This window comes from Macrobrachium rosenbergii, chromosome 46 (genome assembly GCF_040412425.1).
Source record: "Macrobrachium rosenbergii isolate ZJJX-2024 chromosome 46, ASM4041242v1, whole genome shotgun sequence".
In the NCBI taxonomy this organism is placed as follows: domain Eukaryota; kingdom Metazoa; phylum Arthropoda; class Malacostraca; order Decapoda; family Palaemonidae; genus Macrobrachium; species Macrobrachium rosenbergii.
In genome coordinates, this window is record NC_089786.1 from 36,904,240 (window position 1) to 36,915,292 (window position 11,053).

Consider the following 11,053-nt stretch of genomic DNA (forward strand, 5'->3'; position numbering starts at 1 on the left):
AGAAACCCTCCAAGTTAATGCCACTGAACCTGCGGAATAGATAAGATTCCCATAAAAATATAAAAAAATAATAGAAAATTAAAATAAAAAATATATCAGATAATAAAAATAAAGAAGGGAGGTGGTAACTGCGGCCATCGTCCCATCCCACCCCCAGAATTGACCTGGTTACTTATTTATTTATTTATTAAAGAACTGGCCTGAGTTTTACTGTCCACAAGAAACGGCTCAAAAATCTTTACTGTGGCCAAAGACTCCGAAATCATTTTGGGACACTGTACTGATTTAGCTGAATAATATTGAATATTTGATGCAATATAACTTCACAGGGACCAAGGGCTTTAGGACAGAGAGAGAGAGAGAGAGAGAGAGAGAGAGAGAGAGAGAGAGAGAGAGCAACAACAGGTACCGGGTGTGACTTGCCTCTGCTTTCGATGGTGACATGAGATGGCAGTATAGACAATCTTTTTTTTTTTTATTTTCTTGTATTTATTTACTTTTTCCAGCTTTAACTAGTCCAATTCCATGCATTATTTATTATTTTATAAACATGATAACTTATTTTATTATTCATTTCTCATTTTCACTTACTTTTCCTTCGTGTCTTCCAGCGCTGGGTTTTAACTTTTATCTTTCCTCTACTCGACTTTTGGTTGCAATGTGCTGCTATAACTATTTACGGAATTTTAATTTCGCGAAACTCATTCAAACGAGTAGAAATCGTCATGAAGAGTCTTTATGAAAATGCCTGTTATAAGGTGAGGAGAGAGAGAGAGAGAGAGAGAGAGAGAGAGAGAGAGAGAGAGAGAGAGAGAGAGAGATGGAAAGTCACGGCATTTTAATTTTATGAAAAACAAATGAGTAGAACTCATCATGAAGAGTCTTTATAATATGTTGATAACTATTCCCTTGAAGAGATGAGAGAGAGAGAGAGAGAGAGAGAGAGAGAGAGGAGAGAGAGAGAGAGAGAGAGAGAGAGAGATTTATACCAAACCGCACTGAGAAAACTCCATTTGGATTTACTCTCTGCCCTTCTCTGTCTTTTTCAATTTATTTCTAGCAGCACTTTTATTTTTAAATGCTAACTCAGACTTTAGCCAGAACTAGGGTCAGCATTTCTTATAATTCCATGGACGTACTTTTGTATATCAACAATCGTTAACAAGTAATTATCTTCTGTAAACTTAAATGCCACTTGTAACCGCAACAAACTCGGGAATTGACTTTGGAGTAACGGGTCAATGACTCTCCGCTGATCCCAAATGAACCTCCGGCATTGTTGTCTCTGTGATAATAGGTCCAAGAGAGAGTTCGACTGTTTCACCATTCAGGCAGTTCATGGGGTAATGCATAAACACGGGACTTGGGAGCTTCTGGAACCATGTATATTGCATCATGCTGAAAATATCTTATTGCTGGGAACAACCGCAGGATCCTTCCATTTCATCGATATCAGTCGACACCCACATAGGTTGGGAAGAACAGAATGAGTTCCTATACAATAATTATTGTAAATAATAGCATTTGTTTATTAAGTACCCATGCTGTATAACTGAAATCTGGTTCAGTGCAGAATTACAGTATTCGTAATGGTAATTAAAGCCTCTTATGAAACAGTAGTAACTTCCTGAATGTAGCAGTTTTGAATGAAAAGATAATCTGAACAATGAACTTATTTTTACGTCAATGATTTATTAATATATTTCATACCATTTATTAGTCCTGAAAGTTAGAAATAACCGAAAATTACAAGCCTCCTAGATTGCTACACTTAATGTTTCGCTTTACACTATTGGATTATCATCTGCAGGTTATAAAACAAGAGAAGAAACTGGCAACTTTCACTCGGAATGGTGAAATGTCCCTATTTGTATACGACCTCTATTATGTGTAATAACTTACATAATGGTGTTTTGTGTCATGTAATTTTAAGGTATATAGTTTATCACACGGAAATAAATTGATGAGATTGACTTATTCCAAAAACATATTTGATCATGAAATTTGGGTTGTGGAGCCGAGTACTGAGGCTTCCCAGCCATCCAACGCTTAACAGCTGTGAAAAGATGGAGCTGGAGTGGTTGGACAGCACGATAAAAGCGATCCAGAAAACAAAGGAGATGAAGTACAAGGATGTAAAGGTGGAACTGGACGGAAAACACAATGTTGTACTATGAAGTAACAATTAGAAGTGTTGGACAGAAAAGCTGAAGAAATGAAACTGGAAGGGGAGTATAGTAAAAGAAGCCTTTAGTAACGCCTAGAGTGCACCACATGAGTTGCAATGACGGCATTACCCTCTTACGGGGAACTTTCTCTCACAGAGCAGTAGATACCCTATCAGTGGAAACAAATCCTTGGTACGTTCCAGTTTGGAATACCTACGCTCGATATTAAATAAGCGATTGGTAATTTTGGATCACAGGTTCAGAAAAGCTGGTATTCTCGGGTAGGTAGAACATTCAAAGTTTCGTCTGTCAAAATTGTTTAAAAGAAAACAAAAAGAGAGAAGCATCTGGATCTTCTTTAATTTTTAAATGGTTAATCTGCTTAAAGCATCGTCCACAAGGACAACCACCAAAAATCAAGTACTTGGAAAATGTTTAAAAGAAACCAAGCACTCATAAATGAACAAAGGAGAATTCGACCTGTTCATCAAGATAATTATTTCCCTTTTCTAGAACTTACTTTGCCCAAAATGGTGAAATGAAAGCTGTTTTCCGAGACTTGATTAGAATCTAATAGAAATGTGGCAAAGGGCAACGGTAGTTTTATAGCATTAATCAGTAACAACAGCCAATCGTATGTGCCACTGATGGCGTTATCTGTTGTCAGTACAAGTCCTTTCCTGCCGCGAATTATTGTGTTCTGATATTCACTCAAAATGCCCAATTTTGAACCAGCCAAGATTAATTGACACCTTAATCTATGTAACTTTTCCCCCAGGAATTTTTAAATGCAGACAAAATTTAATTGCTTGTTTAATAACTATATGCACTTGCTGAATTCCCAACTCAAATAGGACTAAAAAATTCTTCTACATCTTCCATGATATGTGCAGCAGAACTGACAATATTTACCAAGAATTCCCATTTCTGCAGCGGACTTTAAATACTTGGGAATAATTTGAACAAGGGATTTTAAAAGTAAGTTATAAACAAATGCACATAATCAGGGATTCAAAACTGTTATCAAATCCATTTTTCAGGCAAAACCAATTAGTCTTATCATAGTTGATCGATCAACTTGAAAATACACCGAGAGAAAATTTCGAAGGCAATAGATTTGGAGGCAGGGTTTTGACAGCTCTGCAAATATTCAGCAACTTTGGTAAGACGTCTAAATGGTGCATCTTTTGTCTAATTTACAATTATAAAATTGTTGTTTATAAAATGTCCTTTTATTAATTTAGTATTAGTTTATCAACTGATTTTTTTGTTGTCAATTCCTGAACATTTCTTCCTTATCGAAATACATCTTTTAAATTAATAAAATTTGGAGGTTTAGAATTTCCTGATACAAATACACTGGACATTTACATAAACACACGTCACAGAGCACAGACACACACACACATATATATATATATATATATATATATATATATATATATATATATATATATATATATATATATATATATATATATATATATATATATATATATATATATATATATATATATATATATATATATATATATATATAAGGTTGATTTCAAACGTCAAGTCAATATCCGATTCGCTCTGCTCAAATAATATATTTTCATATATGTTACCGAAGGAATTTTTTGTTGTTAATGCGTTGAGGTCCCGTGAGGCTGGAACCAACGAAGGACAAGAACTCAGGACTAAGTGACGCCTTATTTCCCAGGTAGAGCGAACATGTGGACTTAACCGGACATTTGTTAGTTTCACCAGCATGTAAGAATCACTGTGATGTGATAAAATTTCATTCATAATATGGCTACGTGCGACAAACGCACCTCCATGGTTAGCATGGCAGATCTGCAAAGATACCATTCTAAACACAAATACCCGAGTTCGGCGATGATTTGTACTTAGAGGGTCGGTAATAACCTGGATACGCCTCACTTGTTGGCCTAGTGGATTAAGGCGTCACTGTAGTCCTGAGTTCTTGTCCTTCGTTGATTTGAGCTCACGGGACGACGAACTTATTATCAACTAAAATTCCTCCTCGGTAACATATATGAAAATATATTATTTCCACCAGGTAGACCGAATTGGATATTAAAGGATGTTTGTAGCTTAATGCTTGTATATGAATCACGGTGATGTGATAAAAATTTCATTCATATATATATATATATATATATATATATATATATATATATATATATATATATATATATATATATATATATATATATATATATATATACTTTCTTGTCTAATACAAGCAAACTTTTGAACTTGTTTAAAAGTTTTAGAATTACATCTTGATGTTTCTAACAAATCTTGGCAACCGATTTAAGTATTTTGTGAATGAAACCACTTTGGTCTGGTAACATTTTATTGATACAAAACTATAACTTCACTATTTAGAAGTTCAATAGAAATTAGTCGTAGGTTAATAACAAAGATCATCAAATGATAAGGTATTTTAAGATTTCATCCATCGAGAGTGCTGCAATAACTACATAATAAGGAAAGTATCGGATTTGTGTTTCTTTTTCTAGGGTTAGGCTGCTACGACTTCATCTTCATAAACAAATCAAGTATTCGGCAAGTACCCTCAAGAAACCAGACAATAATTAACTAAAAAAAAAAAAAAAAAATGTAGGTCAAGGAATTCCAACAGTTCAACAAGATAAACATTTGGGGTTTCAGTCAGATTTGTACAAATAAGGGAAAGGGACGAAAACTGTTTCCCAAAGTAAGTACTGGGTTCTGAATAAATTGAGAATCATTTCGTTAAAGCCATGACAAGTAAAGAAACAAATGCATCAGGCATAAGGTAGAGCTGTGCTCTGAAAGGGGATTTTCTCTTATCAACCGGAACCAGGAACAGACGGGAATTCAGGAGAGACCGTTAATCCGAGGTAGTCTGGATTCGTTATAGCAATAATCCCAGTCGGCCTTTAAGAAGAATTTGTAATGGATATTGAATCGAGGGATATGGTTACGGGACTGGACTTATAAAGAATCCTGCTTGAACACATCAGAAAAGAAAAGCAAGTTGTCCGCTCAAAATATGTAAGACAGGTAAACAAAACTTACTGAAAATCTGAGAGACTGAATGATGATTGGCTGAGGAATTGTAATGCTATTTGTTTGGAAAGCCATCGCGTTCTCACGTTCTTCTTCTCTCGGCCTTTAGTCCTACGGCAGATCAAAACGTTCACTTTCCATGAAACGACTCTTACCTGAAATAATAGGGGGCTTGTGAGAAGGAACGAGTTATATGACCGTCCACGACAGGCCATATTCTTCCTTCTCTACCTTTTTCCTCTCTAACATAAGGCCTATCCTGAATGAGGGTATCCATTTAACACGCCAAATAAAATTTGATACGAAAGCGAAAAGATTACTCACAAGCTTCTCTGATAAGTCACGTCCGATAACAATGTGGATTGGAGGAAAATGTCTAGTCCGATTGTTAGCAGGATTTGAAGTTACTGAAAAAAAAATTAAAACCACATAGAAGGAGTCCTGATCCTTTTCGCCCGAGAGCTCAAAAGCAAGGCAGGAAAGTAGTTTTTTCCTTTTTTTCTAATTTTCTTGTACAGATTCGGGCTTAGTTTTTCATGATATATTAATTTAATGGAGAAAACTTTAAAGTAAATCGTAAAAGAAATATGACAATAAAGAAAGGACAAGGAACGTTATGATCCAGTGCATTCCTTAGGTAAATTTTTATTTTTAATGGAGATAAAATTATACACTTAACATGACATTGATACTCGATCAGAGAAAATAATGACAATTAACGCCTATCAATACTAGGCTAAGATGAAGGAAAGATATTCATAAGAACACAATGAGTAATCTGGTCTATAGTCTGCAGAGCGGACCTTAGGGTCTTTTATTCCTTAAATACGGTTCCATTTTGTTACTATTTTTATTTTTATTTTTTTTTTTACTAATAAAGCTAACGATATTGGTTAAGATCTCGCTACGGTATTCTTTCAAGACTTTCTTATTTGTACTTACACAATGCGAGTCTTCTGCTTCTTTACACAAGTACTCAGAGTTTCTTCCGAACACAAAACAAAGCAAAGGAGTCATTGAAAGTGAGTGATAAGAGGAACTGGAAGGAACTAACATGAAATTACTTCCACCTGAGGATTCGACAGGACCAGTCGTAATTGCAAAATGTTATACTTTTTTCTGACCAAAGCTCTTCTGGGATGTTCGCAGACATCATAAGAATCTCAGCCAACCTTTGCGTTGGTCTCACTTCAGTTTATATATATATATATATATATATATATATATATATATATATATATATATATATATATATATATATATATATATATATATATATATATATATATATATATATATGTGTGTGTGTGTGTGTGTGTGTGTGTGGAACTAAGGAACAAATGAGCACGTGTTTCCACATAAATAAATCTCTGACTCACACAGGAGTCGTACCAAGTTCTCTGAAATGAAAGGCAAGGGCACTACCAGCCTGTCCAAAAAAACCTCAGGAAAGAAAGTGTTTAGGTTCCAAATTATTTTATGACTTGTGTGAGACAGAAATTTATTTCTGTGAAACACGTGCTCATGTGTTGATTGGTTTATATTCCCCCTTTACGCTGAAGGGAGAATACAAATGAAATGCTACCTATTGGGTTACTGGTGGGTCGGAAAGTCGGATGAAACTCAATGGTTTTGTAAAGCGAAAGCCTGCCCAGGAAGAACTTCAGGTACAGATATACTTAGGTTCCAAATTCTTTTATGATTTTATGGGTCTGTTGGTAGTGCCCTTACCTTTCATTTGAGAGACCTGGTTAGACCTGATGTGAGTCATATATATATATATATATATATATATATATATATATATATATATATATATATATATATATATATATATATATATATATATATATATATATATATATATATATATATATATATATATATATATATATATATATATATATATATATATATATATATATATATATATATATATATATATATATATATATATATATATATATATATATATATATATATATATATATGTGTGTGTGTGTGTGTGTGTGTGTGTGTATGTGAGTGTATTGTGCATTATTTCATTCTTGAACAAGCTTTGAATAAAAAAAAAAATTTTTCTATAAAATAAAATGAATTGTTATTTTTTACGGAAATAGTTGCTGAGGGGGAGGCTAGATGCAACACATTTACTTCTGGACTGAACATCATTTAGGTCTTGTTTCTCAGGAGGGAGGTATATGTAATCAGTTAATAACTATGACCTTAGTTTCAAGTTTTTCTCCAATCAACGTGTCATGTAAACGCCCTGCGAATGAAAAGTACAAAGTGGATGAAAAATTATGCTGAAAAAAACTTTGAAATTGTGTAAACATTCCTCTTTTCTACATTTTACTTTTCTTTTCGTTAGGAAGTCATATGTTATAAACACAATTGCATTTGCATCTTTTTTGTTCAGGTGGAATCCAGGAGAGAAAGGAAACGATTAAGAACAAAAACTTCAAACCTGCGGGCGAACGTGACTCTTCATAAACAAAGGTCTGGGATAATGATCCAGACAAGTGGTGCTGAAGCCCCGACAGAGGACGGAAGAAGACGGGAGGATTTACCCGGAGGGGAGAAGATGTTACTCAAAGGAAGAACCTGCTTTCGTGGCGATGTCCCGTCACATTAATCGAGGTACATCTTTTCTTTGCAATCTAATTATGCATCTTCTTTCTCTTTCTCTCTCTCTCTCTCTCTCTCCTGGTGTGATCACCGGACGGGTTACATGGATCCGAAATGCACTGAAAGTTACGCTCATACACGCACATATCCTGTCCACAACGTCGCCTACATTTTATTTTAATCCTCTTAGAGGAAGCAAGTCGAGCTCAAGACTGAAAGACCACTGTTTTATTTAACTGGCAATGGTTCTTAAAAACCCAGTGTGCTTCTGTCGACTTAAGCAATTGATTACATACATGGTCGTCATTAGGCTGCCGTGGGCCGCATCTGAGCGGGGGTGAAAGAAGAGGGAATGAAAGGAGAAGAGGGAGAAAAAAGTGAGTGATCAAAATTTATACCATCATAAGATTACAAAATGGAGGCTGACCTGAAAGAGGCAGTCTTCAACCCACAGTGGCAGAACCATTCAATAATTAATCTCTCTCTCTCTCTCTCTCTCTCTCTCTCTCTCTCTCTCTCTTCTCTCTCCCCTTGGCTGAATGTACTTTGTGGCCTACTGTCAAACAGATATTTCTTTTTAGATTAATTTATATCCTGTCTTGTATTTCTAAGTAAAAAAAAAAAAAAAAAAATATATATATATATATATATATATATATATATATATATATATATATATATATATATATATATATATATATATATATATATATATATATATATATATATTGTCACCCATCTGCCATGATTGGCATCCTAATTTTGTATATAGCTCTGCTTTTCATTTTGTGGAAATGTACAGTTCATTCCTGTACCTGCTTTTAAGATCCCTAGTTGTATCTTTTAGTTATCCCGTTTTCAGAGTGCTTTTTTTTTCCCCTGCCTTCTTTAAGTTTTCTTCTGGACCACCAATTTCATGCATAGTTAGTCTCACCTGGTCCTCTACTGTGATAAGTGTCCTATTGAGTAGCTGTCTTCTTTATTCTTCAGTTTTTGTAATGTATTAATGTTCTATTATATAAGTCTTGAGTGAACCTTAGTGAAACTGGTAACGTAACTCATATTTAAAATTTAGTATATTAAGGTTTATTGATTTTGGTATTTGTGCGGTGCAGGATTGTTTGAGTGTTTCCTGGTTTATGCGGTAAGAAAGGATTAACGTAATTATGTAAACTGTTTCAATATTAAATATTAAAGTATTAATTTTGGTTCTGTTTTGGAATTAAACCTTTCCTTACTTATTTTTATGTGACCTATGGAAGAACTTTTTATTCTCTGAACCTTGGCCATAAAGCCGTCACATAAATTGTGGCCCAAGTAGGTAACACAAGCTTTACAAAAAGACAGATTTTTAAGATTTATGGTTAATCCAGCCTCTTTCTAACCTACGGAACAAACACTTGAGCCTATTCACATGTTCTTCCCAAGTCTGTCCAGTGACTATTATATCATCAAGGTAATAAAAACACCTTTCCAAATCTTGGATGATGAAGTTTACAAGGCGCTGAAAGGTAGATCAAAGGCCAAAAGGCATGACCTCGTACTGAAATTTGGAAATCTTGAAAAACTGGCTTCAAACAAAGATATTATCATAACTCGACCAGGTAAATTCTGGATCGAGATGAATATTATAATAAAGTTAATACTATTTTTAAGTGACCTTACCAAATTTCAGTCTCTTGGGACCCCTGCTTACATTTTTAAAATCGAGGATAAAATAAACCGCTTTTTAAATCATTTGAAAAAGAATAAAGCTTTTTCTGAAGAGGTATATCGGTCTCTTTTTAGCACAGGTGGTTCTTTCGGTGTCTTATATGGTCTCCTAAAACTCATAAGGAAGGTGTTCCTATGAGGCCTATTCTGACAGCCTACGACACCCCTAATTATAAAATGGCAAAATTTCTGGTCCCTCTTTAGAACCTCTCACCAGAAATGAATATACGTTGACGAACTCTTACATGTTCAAGAACGCCATTCTCCTCAAGACTCAGACTTAGTTATGGCTAGCCTTGATGTCGAGTCTCTATTCACAAATGTTCCTGTTGAAGAGACCATTGACATTATTATGCGTAAATTATTTCCGGATCCTAATACCTTATTCCATAATTTTAACTCCGATTTTTTTGGCGATTCCTTGAACTTGCTGTGCTGGACACTGCCTTTATTTTTAATAACACTGCTTTTAAACAAATTGATGGGATGGCGATGGGTTCCCCTGGGCCCAACGTTCGCAAATATTTTTGTGTCACTTCGAGGAGCAGTTGCTGGACAGCTCCCTCTCAGTATTTTCCTTTATTCTACAAAAGGTATGTAGATGATACTTTTACCTTGTTTACATCTCGGTCTGATGCTGAAGCATTCCTCGATTTCGCTAACAGTAGACATCCGAATATAAAATTTAGTATTGAAGTTGAACAGGATAATAAATTATCCTTTTTAGATGTCTCAGTTTCACGAGAATCAGACTGTTTTAACACAGTGTTTGGAGGAAACCCACTTTTACTGGTTTAGGATCCAACTTTTATAGTTGCTGTTTTTTTAATTTTAAACTAAATGCTTTGTCTGGAGCCCATTTATCCTCGAACTGGCATGTTTTTAATAAGGAAATACAATTTTTACACTGTTTTTTCACCAACAATTATTTTCCATCAAACTTATTCTTTCAATATGTGCGAAAATATTAGAGGACAACTTCATGCCAAAGTACAAGATTCCAACTGTTCCCAAACTTGGAAGTCTATGCCAGTGTTCCATTTGTACATGATAAAACTTTTAGCCAAAAGCTTTCTCAAATTATTTCTAGGCATTATGGAGCCGTCAAAATTAATCTAATTCCAAAGAATCCTTTGAAAATTGGTTCTTTATTCAGTATTAAAGACCGTTTAAAGCGACCTTATGACGTCTGGGGTAGTATATAAATATGATTGTCCTCGGTGTTCTCGAGGAACTTACGTGAGACACCCAAAGACTTCTTAAGGTTCGCGCCGATTCTCAAAGGTGTGAGCTATCGAACGGGCAATAAACTAAGTAATCCTGAATTTTCAAATATCAGGGAGCATGCCAAAAATGTGGTAATAACATTGAATACGATCAATTTAAAATCATTACAAGGGCCTCTTCCGAGCTAGCACTCTCTATTCTGGAATCGTTAATTATCAAACAGACAGTACCATTGTTGAATGCCCAAAACTCCA